The sequence below is a fragment of the Elephantulus edwardii genome, unplaced genomic scaffold (genome assembly GCF_000299155.1).
Source record: "Elephantulus edwardii isolate Elephantulus edwardi_28Jun2011 unplaced genomic scaffold, EleEdw1.0 scaffold00130, whole genome shotgun sequence".
NCBI classification, from domain to species: Eukaryota; Metazoa; Chordata; class Mammalia; order Macroscelidea; family Macroscelididae; genus Elephantulus; species Elephantulus edwardii.
The window spans coordinates 9,121,861-9,138,975 of NW_006399880.1; positions in this window are offsets into that span (position 1 = coordinate 9,121,861).

Genomic DNA, 17,115 nt, shown 5'->3' on the forward strand with positions numbered 1-17,115 from the left:
GCTGTCCCTCCACCCTCCCAAGTATGACGTCCCTCTCCAAGGACTGGTCCCTCCTTGCAATGTGTCCAAAGTATGTCAGACGAAGCTTCAGAATCCTTGCCTCTAAGGAGCAGCCCAGCTTCACCCTCTCCAGGACAAAGCTGTTAGTTTTCCTAGAAGTCCATGGTATGTTCAATACTCTTCTCCAACACTCCTTCTATCATCCCTAGTCATCGTCCAGTTCTCCTATGTATAAGATATAAAAGTTTTTCTTAGAGTAGGAAAAAATACAGACTTAGATGACTTATCTCCAGCCTCTAACTGGACAGTTGTAGCTCTGATAATCTGTACAAGCACAAAACTAGAAATATAGAAACAAAATACCACTCTAGATTAAAGCTAATTCTCAGAGAGAAAAAAATCAAAGCAGAAACAATTTTGTTCCATTTTATCAGTGATCCACAGACATCTCTGTACGACACAAATATTTAAGTACTCAGTAACCTTAAGATTAGTGGTTTAAATCTATCCAAGAGGCACTTTGGAAAAATGACCTAACAAACTCCTTCCAAAAAGAATTTAAAAAAAAGTCCACTAATAACCCTAAGAAACAAATCTACTCTGATCCATATGGAGTCACCAGGACTTGGAAGTGGCTCAGTAGCATCTATATTTTTGTGTGTTTTATTTAGTGACCCACAGAAGCTTGTTTGCATGAAAGCTGCTCTGGTGACTGCAAACTCGCTGGTTTGTAAGGCTGACTCAAACAAAAGGCTTATAGAGCAAGTGCCTTTGTTCTACCCTATGATTTTATTAGGAAAAGTAATACTTTTAGACAGCACAACATAAAGTAAAAGGACACATACAGAAAAAGGCTTGAAAAAAAGGACCTTTTCCCAGCACTGATGCCAGACAGGTGAGGAAAAATAACAAAGCCTGAGTACAAAATTGACCATAAATAACCAAGGAATTCAATGTGAAAAAGAAAAAACAGTTCAGATCTGACACTTGCTTAACACATCAATGTTGTTGTTATGTGCCGTCGAGTCGTTTGCGACTCATAGCTACCCTATGTACAACAGCCCTAAACCCTGCTCTATCCTGTGCCAATCTCATTGCCTCTGACACACCCATCCTGATTACCCCAGTCACTGAATCAATGCACCTCATAGAGGGTCTTCCCCTCCTGTGGTGTTCCTCCACCCTCCCAAGTATGATGTCCCTCTCCAAGGATCTGTCTCTCCTTACAACATGTCCAAAGTATGTCAGACGAAGCCCCAGAATCCTTGCCTCCAAGGAGTAGCCTGGTTTAACCCTTTCCAGGATGAACCTGTTTGTTTTCTTGGCAGTCCAGGGTACATTCAATACTCTTTTCCAGCACCACAGCTCAAGGGCGTCAATTCTCCTTCTATCCTCCCTAGTCATTGTCCACCTCTCTGATGCATAACAAGTGATTGCAAAGACCATGGCCTGTATCAGGCACACCTTAGTCTCCAGAGACACCATTGCTCTTGAGAACTTTGGAGAGGTCCCTAACAGCAGACTTTCCCATCGCGATACATTTTTTTATTTCCTGGCTGCTGGTGCCAAGAGTGTTGACTGTGGAACTGAGCAAACTGAAGCTGTGAACAATCTCAATCTCTTCACCATCCATCCTGATTCTACCAATTGGTACAGTGGTGAGAATCTTTGTCTTCTTGACACTGAGCCTCAGTCCATACTGAAGGCTGCAGTCCTTTTCCCTCTGAAGCAAGTGCATGAGGTCCTCCTCAGTTTCAGCAAGCAGGGTTGTGTCATCTGCATAATGCAGATTGTTAATAGATCTTCCACCAATCCTGATGCCACAGTTCTCCTCAAAGAGCCCAGCCTCTCAGATAATCTGCTCTGCATACAGGTTGAAAAGGTATGGAGATAGGACACATCCCTGGTGTATACCCTTCCCAATTTTGAACCCTGCTCTGTTCTGATGACTGCCTCTTGGTCCAAGTATAGGTTTCACATTAGCACGATTAAATGTTCTGGGATTCCCATTCTTCTCAGAGTCAGCCACAGTTTGTTATGATCCACACAGTCAAACGCCTTTGCATAATCCATGAAACACAGATAGACATCAATAGGCACTCAAAAAGTCACAAGGCTCAAGGGATGTCTGTGAGCGTCATAGACCAGATCTCTGTGAGACTGCTGGGAAATCTGTGGCAATAACTGAAGACTATTCAAACAAGAAGAAATAGAAATTATCTTTTTTCAGAATTTGTTTTAGTTAGCCATCATCTCTCAGAATTATGCAGAGAATCAAGGCAGGCAGAAGATTAAGAAAGCTAAATCATGCAAAAGAGAGAAGGGTTAGATACGGTATGTCTAAAGACGAATGGATGGTAAAGCTGCAGGTGGGCTAGCTAGAGATAAAGCATCTAATAATTGGTGGCTGTTGTTAAGTGTCATCTTGCAGGTTACAATTCATAGCAACTCTATGAACAATCCAAGGTGTTTTCCTTTTGTGCTGTCCCAAACATAATGTCCTTCTCCAAGGATTGGTCCCTCCTGGAAGCACGCCCAAAGTAGGTGAGATGAAGCTTTGAAATCTTTGCCTCTAAGTAGCAACTTGGTTTCATCCTCACCAAGACAAACCTATTTGTTCTCTTGACCATCCAGAGTATGTTCAACACTCTCATCTAGCACCACAACTCAAAGGCATCAATTCTTCTCCTGTCATCCTTAGTCATTGTCCAGCTCTCTGATGCATAGCAAGTAATTGCAAAGACCACAGCCTGGATCAGGGGTCTTTAGTCTCCAGACTGACATCATGACACAGTAACTGGGATAATGAGGTTAAGTGTATCAAAGACAGTAAAAACGGCTTAAGATAGGACAATGTTTAGAGCTATTGTGCATAGAATCACTAGGAGTCACAGGTGACTCAATGGCACATAACAATAATAACATGAACAACAGATTTAAACCTTGCTCTATCCTGCACTATCTTAACAAGCTCAGCCATGCTCAAGTAAGCCATTGTTGCAGACACTGCATAAATCCATCTCTTTGCAAGTCTTCCTCCCCTTTACTCACCCTCTACTTTTCCAAACATCATGTTTTGTTTTCCAAAAACTGAGAGGAAGTTTTACCACCTTTGCCTCTAAGAAGCAATCTAGCTACACTTGCCCAAGATAGATTTGTTTTTCTTTGACAGTCTATGGATAGTCAGTACTTTTCTCTAACACCACAATTCAAACACATCAATTCTTCTGTCTTTCTTGTTCAATGTCCAACCTTTACGTCCATATGAAACAATTGGAAGTGCCACGACTTGTGTCAGGCACCCCTTGGTCTTTAAACTGACTTCTTTGCTCTTAATCACTTTAAAGATTTCATAAACAGCAAATTTTCCCAGTACATTTGTTTTTTTTATTTTAAGATTAGTGTTAAGTTTTGGTTTTGTTTTGCTTTTAAGATTAGTGGTCAGTGTTGGAAGCAGGAGTGGCATCCACTTCCTAAAGAACATGCCTCTGGAAACTCTATGAACTTTGATAAATGACAATTTGATAGGCTTCAGGTCTTTAGTTCCTAGGGTCACTATGCGTCGTACTCGACTCAACAGCAATCAACAACAACAGGGTTCAGTGACTATTTCCTTTATTTCTATTATTGTCTTATTAATAATTTTTGGATTTCTAACCCATTCACACTGTATTTCTTCCCCCCCCCCACTATCAATGTGTCTTTTATTATAGTTTATTTATGACCTCCATTCACCATTGTAATCAAAGCTTACTCAGAGAAATAGACCAGCATTCTAACGGTAGAAGACATGCCAATAAATTCACCTCACATAATACTCAAAAGGAAGCAAACATCCTTAAAACCACATTAGAGAAGCTGATGATAAGTTTTGGCAGTTTACAAGACACATTGGTCAAACCATGGTTAATTGTCAACGATGAAGTTCTTATCTGTCGAGTACCTCCTTTCATGTTGTTGTTGTTGATTGCCTTCAAGTCGAGCACGACTCATAGCAACCCTATGAACAAAATTCCTGAAGCCCCTCTACAACTATTGATATTTATCAAAGTTCATAGATTTTAAGAGGCATGTTATTTAAGTGGATGCCACTCCTGCTTTCATAGTTAACGTTATATTAGATGCTTAAGAACAAGTAGTTCTACTTTCAATAATTTTTTAAAAATGCATGTTTAAGATTTATAGTATTATTCACAGAATCCTTGGCATAGTTATATTTTAGGTTTTTACTGCTCAGAAATCTGAAGTTCATGTTGTACATCTCTTTTTATTTCCAAAGCTCTGTTTTGGGCTAGCCAGGCTTTGGTGGAATTTCAGGTAGTGTCAGGTTGGGCAGGCAGAACAGTGCACCACACGGGCCCTGTGCACATGGCCAGGAGTCTAGCTGTGAATATTTCCAGAAAGGCGCCCCAGCAGGAGTGGTCAATGGGAGGGGCGTGTGCACACGGATGCACGTATGAGAAGGGATTTGAAGGACCTGTTGAAGTCTCCATTCACATTGTGTTTCAACAAGCATGTTCACACATTGTGTTTTATAAACTTAATTATCACTGACCTATGCTCACTATTACCCCATCTTTTCATATCCCCACTGGATATTTCTTAATTCCTTCACCTTCCCCCTCTTACCCACCAAACTCTGTGGCCAACTCAGTGATTTCCCCCTGTTCCTCCCTACATGCAGTTCCTTTCCTTCTAATCTTCCTTCTTTGGACATTTATACACATTTTACTAGTTACCCTTCCATTTTTACAATAATGGTCTTACTCAGTATTTGTCCTTGTGAGCCTGAGTTAATTTACTCATCATAATGTTCTCTAGCCTCTCCCATGCTATACAGTATTATTCAAAATTGTTGCTCCTGAGTGTTGCATAATATTCCGTCATGTGCATGTACCAGTTTCTCAATCCATTTCTTTTTTGAAGGACATCTGGGCTGTTTCCATGTTCTTGCTATTGTGAATAATGCTGGTGTGAACATCAGCGTACAAATCTTCACTAATGCCTTAGTTCTGTTGTACTTGCAATGTATTCCTGGCAGTGGAAATTTATTGTTGTTTGTTGTTGTAATGTGTTGTCGAGTTGATTGGGACTCATGACAACCCTATGCACAATATCTCTGAACCTTGCCTTATCCTGAGCCAATCTCACTGTCTCCAACACAGATAACACCATATCCCAGTTACTGTGACTGTGTCAATCCGTCTCATCCAGGGTCTTTCCTCTTCTGCACTGTCCAGAATAATGTCCACCACCAAGGACTGGCCCCTCCTGACAACATGCCCAAATGATGTGAGACAGAGTTTAAAAATATTTGCCATTAAAAAAAAATTTCCTTCAAGGAATAACCATTTTGTAATTGTGTTACTGGTCTCTGATCTTAGATCCTGTAAACTTTTGATATGAGACCCTTGTCTAAAACGGTTTCTTTTCTTCATCTATCATAATGTTGCCTATTGATTCAGTTGTGAGGATTTTTGTTTTGTTTTCTTGATACTGACATACAATCCATATGCAGGCTATAGTCTTTGATTTTCTTCAGTCAATGCTTCAAGTCTTCTTCATTTTCTGTATGTATAATGCAGTTTGTTGATGAGTTTTGCTCCAATTCTGATGTTACATTCTGCTTCATATAGTCCAGTTTCTTGAATTATTTGCTTAAATATATAGGAGGAAGGAATAGAATCCTGACACACGCTTTTCCTGATTTTAATCCTTACAGTATCCCCTTGTTTTGTTCAAATAACTGCTTCATGGTTTCCCAAGAATGCAACTACTAAGTATTCTGAAATTCCTGCTCCTTTTTTTGCTATCCAAATGCCTTTGCATTGTCAATAAAACACAAGTAAACATCTTTCGGATAGTCTCTGCCTTCAGATAAGATCCATCTGACATCAGCAGTTATCTCTTGTTTCACAGCCACTTCTGAATCCAACTTGATTTCCTGGCAGTAGTTCATCAATGTACATCCCAGTTGTTTTTTTCAAGCGTCACCAAAATTTTTTAAATTTATAATGAAAATATTGGAAGGAGGAGTGGCTTCCACTTCTGTAATAGCTTGCCTCCGGAAACCTATGAACCTGGAGAGAGGATGAAAGGCACCCAAGCATTGAGGACTCTCCTTCACAGGGTCGCTATGAGTTGCCTGCGACTTGATGGCACTTAACAACAACAGCAACATAATGAAAATAATGATATTGCTAGATAATTTTACCATTTGGTTGGACCAGCTTTTATCATGGAAAGAAAACATATATGGATCTTCTACCACCATGTGCCAAGGGTCTTGATATAGATAGACTGCTGAGCACACCCAGAATCTGTTTGCTGAAACATCTCAATTGGTATTCCACCAATTCTGTCCATTGAGGCCTTGTTTTTTGCCAATGTCTTCAGTGCATTTTGGACCTCTTCGTTGTGTATCATTGGTTCTTGATTGCATACTGTTTTCTGAAATGAAACACTCCAACCACGTCTTCTTGGTTCTGTGATTCTTTGTATTCTTTTTATCTTTCGAAGCTTCCTTTATCATTCAGCATTTTGCCCATAGAATATTCAGTATTGTAAACTGAAGCTCAATTTTTTTTTTCTTTAACTTTTTCAGACTGGGAAACACTGAGCATCTCTTCTAACTCCAGCTCATTGCACATTAAATGATGACACTTTCTTAGTCTTCTTGAACGGTCCTGTGAAATCTTCAGCTCTCTTGCCTTATCATTTCTTTCCTTTTTGTAATCTTCTCTATGTTCTAGAGGAGATTGGAATATTATGTTTCTTTTCTTTGTGCCATTGTCAATTTATAGTTGTGATATTATACTAGAATTTTACAACAGATTATCATTTGGGATAATTGCATGAAGAGTACAAAAGGTTTTTAACTATTATTTCTTAAAACTCTTTGTAAATTAATAGTATTCTCTAAGTGAAAAATGTTTAATAAAAAAAATCCCCTGACATTAAGGATAAGATAGAACTAGATAGCATCTAACAAATGTTAAATACATTAGCTGAGGTTACAGCAGGGCCCTCTCTCCTTTGTTGTTGTTAGGTGCCATCAAGTCAAGTGTGACTCATAGCAACACTATAAACAACAAATCTGAACCCTGTCCTATCCTGTGCCATCCTCATCATTTCTGACATTCCCAAGTTCATTGCAGCAGTCACTGTGTCAATTATCTCTTTACATGTCTTCCTGTTTTTCACCTACCCTCCACCTTTCCAATTATATTGTCCCTCCTCAGGGAATATTCTCTCCTAACAATATGCCCAGTGTAAGAGAGATAAAGCTTAATTATCTTTGCCTCCAAGGAACATTCTGGGTACACTTTCTCCAAGACATATCTGCTTGGTTTTTTAGAAATCCATAGGGGTGAGAGATATTCAGCACTTTTCTCCAACACTAGAGCTCAAAGGCATCAATTATTCTCAGGTCAGCCTTATTCATTGTCTGGCTCTCAGATATATAGCAAGTGACTGAAAGATCATGACCTGAATCAGGCACACCTTAGTCTGTAAACTGGCATCCTTACTCCTCACTAATATGAAAGTATCTCTTACTGCAGGCTTGCTCAGTGCAATCCTCCTTCCATATATGTACATATTTTGTCATATAGTCAAATAGCAGAATCTGGTTAAAAGTAAAAAAAAAATCACTGTGGGAAAACAATTCTCTGAGAGAAGAATGATTTCTTGTCAAAGAATGTCAGACCAACAGATGAATTTTTCACAACCATATTGAAGAACAGAAAACATTTAATGGAATAATTGACTTAAGCTGTCGAAGAAATTCTAACAGTCCCCATAGAGTAGTACCCTGCCAAACTCTCACTTTAAGAATTATGACAAAATAGAAAGTTTTGATCATAAGAACCAAGAAAATTTATCACTCTAAAATTCCCCTTAAAAACCAAACCTCAGTATGAAGGAACTTGAGTAAGAATGAAGGTATTATGTGTGTGCTAGGTGACGTCAAGTTGGCTTTGACTCATAGAGGCCTGATGAAGAGCAGATCAAAAGGAAGGAGAGGAGTTAAATTATCCGTGCAAAGGTGCTAGGTATAGCGATGGCATCAGGGATGCTGTAGAGAACAAAAGAGGCAAAAGTCTCTGCCTATATTTTCTGGACCTTAAGATCTCAGTTGGGGAGACATAAAATAAACAAGGGAAATACGTAAGATGTACAATTTTATGTTTTGAAGTCTCGTTTTGCTAATTCTAAACATTATTATCTTTTTATCCCATTATGGTAGTATTTACTGATTTTTTTTTTTATTCTGGTATCCGTATAAGGATAAATTTCTAAATCTATACCTTGGGTAATTGGGATGGGTGTATCGGAGATGGTGCGATTGGCACAGGACAGAGCAGAGTTTAGAGCTGTTGTACAGAGGGTTGCTATGAGTCCCAAGTGACTCGATGGCACATAACGACAACAACAACATACCTTCCAGAAAGTGATAGATGTGACAGATGCTCAAAATAATAAGGATAGAGGTATGGGAGTGTGCAGAGTCTATTTTGAGAAAAAAGCAAGAAACCAAAGTAATTCAAGTAGAATGAGCTCATTTTAAAGAACATCAATTTTTCCTCTACTTGAGATTGGAAAATCATTGGAAGGTTTTAGGAAGTCAGATGTATGTACTGATCTTTCAGTAGGCTTACTTTGTTTCCCAACTTAGTTTCCTAAACAGACTTTAGGGAGTGTTATAGATAGAATGAATTGTGTTTCCTCCCCCTAAAATATGTTTTGTAATTCTTCATTTCTATGCGTGTGGCTCTAATCCCATTGGGAATACATTTTCTGTTATGTTAATGAGTCATGATGACAGTAGGCTATAACGTGAGCCAATCTCTTAACAGTTAAAAGAATGGATCAAGCAAGCACAGATGAAGGGCAGATTGACACCAAACCATAGGGACTTTCCAAAGAAACCAGAAAACAGACAGGGAAGATGACTTGTCGGTTGGTCTTACTAAGGTCATCCTGTTTAACTGACCTCCATCTCTTTTTCCAAGGACTGCCTCCTGCTAACATAACAGGTGACTTCAAATGCATGACTTTTTATTTTTGTTTTGGTTTTTATATACTAGTTTATTTACAAAATTTGAATACATTGTTTTTGAGAACAGGTTCTTCCCTCACCCCCTCATCAAACTGTACAACCCCATGATTAATCCCCCCTCGCCCTGCACATCCTCATCTCTTTGCTTCCACCCTCCCCCACCCCCTTGGACCCTTATATTCATTCTACAGTAATAGTTTTATACAATATTTGTCCTTGTGGGACTGAGTTCACTCAGCATAATGCTCTCCAGTCCCTCCCAAGTTAGGTAATAATTTACAAAATTAGATTGAATTTGAGAGTATTCTAAAAGCATGCATGCATAGCAGTAACATAAGATCTAGCATTAGGAAAATTTAAGTGAGAGGCATACAGGAACTCTCTGTCCTTGGCAACTTCTCTGCACATCCAGAGAAATTCACAAATAAGATATATTAAACATAAAGGTTTAAGTATATACTCTTATAAAAATAATGTTATTATTGTTGTTACATACTGTCTAATTGGAATCAACTTCTGGATCCTCCAGCAGGTTTTCAGAGATAGTCTATTGCACAGGAGTTGATTGCTTATTTTTCTCCTGTGGAGCAGCTAGTAGATTTGAACCATACATACACGTTTGGGTTGGCAGCACAACTCCTTACCATTAAGCACTTACCAGAGCTCCCAAAAAATAATATAGGTAAATAATATTTTACGTTTCTGAAGAATTACAAATGGGAACAACATTTATGGAAATCAATTTGGAAATGTTAAAATAATCACCAAATCCAGGGATTAACCTACTGAGATTATTTATCACAACATTGTTACTTTTACAAAAGATTGAAAATAACTTTGTACATCGATAGATGAGTTTTTTGATAAATTGTGGTAAATCCGAGTTTATGACTTGGGAGTGATCCATAGCTGTCCCTTCAGTGGATTTTTAGAGGCAATAAATCTCATAAAAGGAGATTGTCCACCCTTCTCCCGCAGAGCACCTGGCGGATTCAAACCATGTGCCTGTGGGATTGCAACCAGTTTTTTACTACTAAGCCACCAGAGATCATATAAATACATACATACATACATACATACATACATACATACATACATACATACATAAACAAACTAAAGGTTACCTATTTCAAGACTACCACAGGGGGGAGAATATACAATATTTTCTGCAATGTCTTTTAAAATATTTCTGGAAAGGTACACAAGCAACCTGAGATGCTGTCTGCCACCAGTGGCAGAAACAAAAAAAAATGGACCCTTCTCTGTGTTTCTTTCAGTTCATTTTGTGCTTTGAAATAAGTGAATTTTGTAGTCTTCAAAATTTCACCAGATCTAAAGGACAACAAGGGTTGGAGACTAGGTATCACCAGGATCCAGAGACCTGGGGCAGAGGTCTTCAGGCAGTGACAAGGACAGCTGAAGCCCCATAGAAGAACCTGACTAGTGGAGCAGAGGTCTTCTGGCAACAAGGAAGGTAGGCCAGGCCTCACTATGTGCCTTTGGGCCTTGGGTCCTAGCAGCCTTCTGACCAGTACTAAAATCCAGTGCTAAGAACCAGTACTAATGATCAAGTTGAGCCAATGTCTGTACCAATATCCCCCATCCAGGACCCCATCCTGCTGTGCTACCACAGGCACCACCTGAGGTCTGTAAAGGATATCCTGTGGCATGATATTTGTATGCCTAGTTGTCTTTATGGTTTGCTTTTAGAGGTACAACACTTATCTATCAGTTTGATTATTGGGGAATAATTCACATGTACTAATTAGTTTACATCTTGGATGTGTACAGGTCTGGCTATTATTTGTTCCTAATAGTACAGCTGGGGATGATAGAAAGAGAACTGATGCCTTGGAGTTGTGGTGCTAGAGAAGAGTGTTGAATATACCATGGACTTCAAGGAGAACAAACAGGTTTGTCCTGGAGAGGGTTATATCAGGCTGCTCCTTGGAGGCAAGGGTTCTGAAGCTTCGTCTGACATACTTTGGACATGTTGCAAGGAGGGAGCCATCCTTTTTGGGAGAGTGGAGGAACAGCGCAAGAGAGGAAGACCCTGGATGAGATGGATTGATTCAGTGTGACTAGGGGAATGGAAATATGTGTATCAGAGACAATAAGATTGGCACAGGACAGAGCAGGGTTTAGAGGTGTTGTGCATAGGGTCACTATGAGTTGCAGGCAACTTCACAGCACATAACAACAACAACAACAACAACAACAACAAACAATAGTACAGCACTTGTCTGTTAGTCTACTGTAACTGGTACGCTTGTGGAGTATTCTAATGCTGGAATCTGTGCCACCTGTGTCTTAGGTAACAGGAAGATCACCCATGTTGTAGAGGTTACAACAGAGCTCCTAAATTAAGGCTGACTAGGAAGAAGGATTGGCCATCTATTTATGAAACTACAGGCATTTGAAAACTCAATAAACAGTGTGATGTATTAGAGCTGTAGTATAGGGATGTATAGTTTTAGTATTAGAGGTAAAGCCCAGATAGGAAGTGACTAAAAAAATGATTAGAAACAGCTGAAAACAACTATTAGTAATTAGAATATGGAATGTATGAAGTATGAATAGAGGAAAACTGAAAGTTATCAAAAATGAAATAGAATGCATGAAGATTGACATTCTAGGCATCAGTGAACCAAGACAGACTACTATGGACCATTTTGAGTCAGATAATCATGTGATCTACTTTGCTGGATTGAAAAACTGAACAAGAATGGTGGTGTTTTTGAAATTAAAAAGGAAGTTTCAAGATCCATCCTTAAGTTCAAGGCTGTGAGTGATAGGAAACTATCCATATACATACAAGGAAGACTTGTTAATATGACTATTATTCAGATATATGCACCAACAACTAAAGTCAAAGGAGAAAATATTGAGAGTTTCTACCAACTTTTGCAGTTCAAAAATGACCAAACATGTTTTAATAGCTACTGGTGTCTGGAACACAATTGTTGGAAACAATGAGGAAGGAATTGTACTTGGAAAGTATGGATTGGTGACAGAAATGAGGCCAGACATAGACTGACTTAACTTAATGCATCCAATAATTTATTCATAGCTTTTTCAAACAATACATGCAAATGTCACCTGATGGACTGCACAGGAAAGAATAATGTGGAAAGAATAATTGGAGAAACACAGTATCACCAGTCAAAACCAGACCAGGTACCCTTTATGGAACAGACCATCAATTACACATGTACAATTTAAGTTGAATCTGAAGAAAATTCCTTATTCCTTAGCTAGTCCGCAGGAGCCAAAAACCTTGAGTCTGTCCTAGTTGAATTTAAGAATCATCTCAAGAATGGGTTTGAGGCATTGAACATCAATGATTGAAGACCAGAGGAACTGTGGGTAACATAAAAAATACCATCCATCAGGAGAGCAGAAGGTCATTACAAAGAAGGAAGAGAAAGAAAAACCAAAATGGATGTCAGAAGACTATGAAAAAACTGCATTAGAACTTTGAGAACCCAAAACAAAAGGAAGAGATGCTTAAGTAAAAGCGCTGAACAGAAGATTTCAAAGGACATATCAAAAAGATACAGCAAAATAGTATAACAAAATGTGCCGAGAGCTTCTGGAGTTTGAGAATAAAAAATACAGAACTCCCTTGGCATTTCTCAACCTGAAAATATAGAAAAACAAATTCAAGTCTCAAATTTCAATACTGATAGATGATGCTATGGGCACAATCTAGAATGGTCCAGGAAGCATTAAAAGAAGATGGAAAGAATTAGAATCGTTTTATCAAAAATAATTAGTTGACACTTTCAGTTTCACTTTTAGTTGAAAAATTTCAGGCAGTATCATATGAACAAGAGCCAATAGTGATGCAGGAAGGATGAAGTGCAAGCTGCACTGAAGGCATTGATAATATTAAGGCCCAAGGAATCACTGGAATACCAATTGACATGCTTCAACTAGCAGGTGCGTCCTGGATTCACTTACCATTTTATGTCAGGAAGTATGGAGGACAATTGCCCGGCCAACTGATTGAAAAAGATATATATCTTTGTCCTGATTCCCAAGAGGGGTCACCCAAAAGAATTACTTTAGGAATTATCAAACAATATCATAAATATCACATGCAAGCAAAATATTGCTGAAGATAATTTAAAAATGGCTAAAACAGTACACTGACAGGGAACTGCCAGAAGTTCTAGCTAGGTTTAGAAGAGGCCACATGGCACTAGGAACATCATTGCTCATGTCAGGTGGATCCTGGCTGAAAGCAGAGAAAACCAAGAATGTATATTTGTGTTATATTGACTGTTCAAAGGCCTTTAACTATGCGGATGATAACAAAGTATGACTAATATTGGAAGAATGGGAATCTCAGCACACTTAATTATGTTCATGTGAAATCTACACCTAGACCAAAAAGCTGTTGTCCAAATAGAGCAAGGGAAAACTGTATGGTTTTTAAAACCAGAAAGAGTATCAAGGTTGTATCTTTTCTCCATATGTATTTAATCTGCATACTGATTAAATAATTCACAAAGCTGAACTCTGTGGAGAGGAATGTGGCATTAGGATCAGAGGAAGACTCCTCAACAACCAGCATTATGCAGATGACCAACTTCACTGGCTGAAAGTGCTTGCTGTGAAAGATCAAAGAGTACAGCCTTTCTTGTGTATTACAGCACATCCAGAAATCAAAGATCCTCACCACAAGACCTACAGTCAACATTATCATAGATGGAGAAAGAGTTGAAGCTGTCGATAATTTTATCTTGCTCAACAATCAACACCTTTGGTACCAGTAGTCAGGAAATCAGGAGATGTACTGCATTGGGCAAGTCTGCTGTCAGGGATCTCTCCAAAATTATGAAGAACAGTGATGTCAATTTGAAGACTAAGGTGTACCTGGTTCAGGTCTTTCTGGTCACTTGATTTTTTTGCTTTAGTTTTTATAAAATTTATTTTTTAACTTAATTTTAATAAAATTTTACAGAGACTTAGGGTTTCCAGTCATTCATTGTTGCACTTTTCTCCCTACTCATTCCTTCCCCCAATTCAATCATTTCCTTGAAAAGTAAAAGAAACTCTTTCATTGTTATGCAATCCTTCCCCCTCAAGTCCACTCCATTGTGCAGCCTTCAATCTGGACTCATGTCATGACAAGAATGCCCAATCATATACCCCTTTTAAACAATTCTCTCTTTCATCTGTTTCAGTGCAGTATACATCATTCGTCCCCTCCTTCTCCTTTCCTCAACCCTGATGTCAGTCCCATTTTACAACAGTAGCCCTATGCAATATTCATCCTTTTGTGACTGAGATATTTCACTTAGCATAATCTCCCCCCGGGTCATCCATTTTGCACAATAATTAATAAGTTCCTTGTTTTTCAGTGCTGCATAGTATTCCACTGTGTGAATATACCAGCGCTTCTCTGTCCATTCACTAGTTGATGGGAATTTGGGTTGTTTCCAGCTCTTTGCTATTGCAAACAAAGGCACAATAAACATGGGTGTGCATATATCTGCTTAGGTGGCAGTTATGGTTTCTTTAGGTTATATTCCCAGTAGTGGAATTGCTGGGTCAAATGATATTTCTATTTGCAACTTTTTGAGAAAGCACCATATAGCCTTCCAAAGTGGTTACACCATTTTACACTCCCACCAACACTGAGTAAGGGCTCCAGTCTCTCCACAACCTTGCCAGCATTTGTTGCTTGCTGTTCTGTTAAATTTTGCTGTTCTTACTAGGGTGAGATGATATCTCATAGTTGTCTTGATTTGCATCTCTCTTGTGAAGTATCTGTTCATATCTTGTGCCCATTTTTCAATTGGGTTATTTACCTTTATCTTGAAAGGCCTTTGACAAAAAACACTCAACAAAATAGGATTAGAGGGGAATTTCTTCGACAGAGTAAAAAATATATATGCAAACCAGAGAGCCAACATTGTTCTCAATGGAGAGATATTAAAGGCATTCCCCTTGAGAACAGGGACTAGGCAAGGATGCCCACTATCACCTCTCCTATTCAATACTGTATTGGAAGTCTTAGCAATAGCAATAAGAGAAGAGGAAGAAATAAGAGGTATCCAAATTGGCAAAGAGGAGGTAAAATTATCTCTCTATGCAGATGATGTGATAGTATACTTAGAAAACTCTAAAGACTCAGCAAGAAAACTACTGGACATAGTTGACCAATTCGGCAAAGTGGCAAGATACAAGATCAACATACCAAAAAAAATCAGTTGGATTTCTCTACAGTGACAAAGAGAATATAGAACTGGAGCTGAGAAAAACAGTACCTTTCACAATAGATAATCACAAGATTAAATACTTAGTAAGCCTAACCAGAAGCACAAAGGATCTATTCTAAGAAAATTACAAAACATCTTGGAGAGGTGGAAGAATATCCCTTGCTCATGGATAGGAAGACACAATATTGTGAAAATGGCAATACTACCAAAGGCAATTTACACATTCAATGCAATCCCAATACAAATACCAATTCCATTCTTCAACGATATGGAAAAGGCTATCTCCAATTTCATTTGGAATAGAAAGAGGCCCAGATTAAGCAAAGCACTCCTTAAAAAGAGAAACAAGGAAGGAGGCATCTCACTCCCTGATTTCAAATCCTACTACACTGCTGTGGTGATCAAGACAGTGTGGTACTGGTACAATTACAGACACATAGATCAATGAAATAGAATTAAGAACCTGGAAATTAGCCCATCTAGGTATGGTCAACTGATTTTGGACAAGGAGATGTAATTGGTGCTGGAAATTGGAAAACTGTCTGCAGAAAACTCAAGCAAGATCCACATCTCACTCCATACACAAAATCCAATTCAAAGTCGATCACGGACCTAGGACTAAACCCAAGAACTATAAACTTCATTAAAGAAAAGCTTAGAAGAACTCTAGAATCCCTAATCCATAGCATAATCAATCTTGCAAGCATCCTGGAAAATCTACAATCAGGAAAGGGTAAAACAGATGAATGGGATCTTCCAAGAATCAAATCCCTGTGCACATCCAAAAACTTCTCCAACAGGGTAAAAAGGGAAACCACAGACTGGGAAAAAGTATTTAGTTATGACATGTCAGACAAGGAAGGCACTTATATCTAGAATTTACAGAATATTTTCTAGTCATTTGTGATGTATTTGAGAGATGGACAATAAATAAGAATAACAGAAGAAGAACTGATGTCTTCTAACTGTGGTGCTGGAGAAGAGTGCTGAATATCCCAAAGACTGCCAGAAGAATAAACAGATACATCTTGCAAAAAAATGCAGCCAGAGTGTTCCTTGAAAGCAAAGAGCGTGAAGCTTCATCTCTCATGCTTTGATCATGTGACTAGGTGAAGCTTGGAAAGATGGAGGATCAATGAAGAAGAGGAAGACCCTCAACAAGATAGACAGGCACAGTGACTTAAGTAATGGGCTGAAGGTTTGTGTCAGAGATTATGAGAATAGCACAGGATAGGGTAGGTTTCAGATCTGTTTTTCACAGTGTCTCTATGAGTCATATTCAATGCAACTTGACAATGACAACAACAACAAATGATTATGCAACAGTTAGACTCTTGGCTGCTAACTCAAAGGTTGGTGTTTGAATCTACCCAGCAGTTCCATAGAACAATGATTTGGTAGTCTGCTTCTGTAGATATTGCGGCCGAGAAAACCATATTGGACAGTTCTCCTCTGTCATAAGGGGTCACAGAGAACCAGAATTGACTCTATGGCACTCAAAAATAACAACAATAAGATATTATCTAGGATAACATTCAATTTTCTTTCAGGTGCAAAATGTATCATTTAACTTTAAAACACTACTGATTTTAAGATACATCCTAATTTTAACATTTTACAATATATGGTTAATATGTATATATTATACCTATTGTTGTTGTTATTTGTTGATTGCCTTCGAGTCGAGCATGACTCTAAGAACAAAAGGCCTTAAGCCCCTCTACAACTATGGACATTTATCCAAGTTTATAGAGGTTCTGGAGGCATGTTATTTAGGAAGTGGATACTACTCCTACTTCCCAACAGATTTTATATATATATATA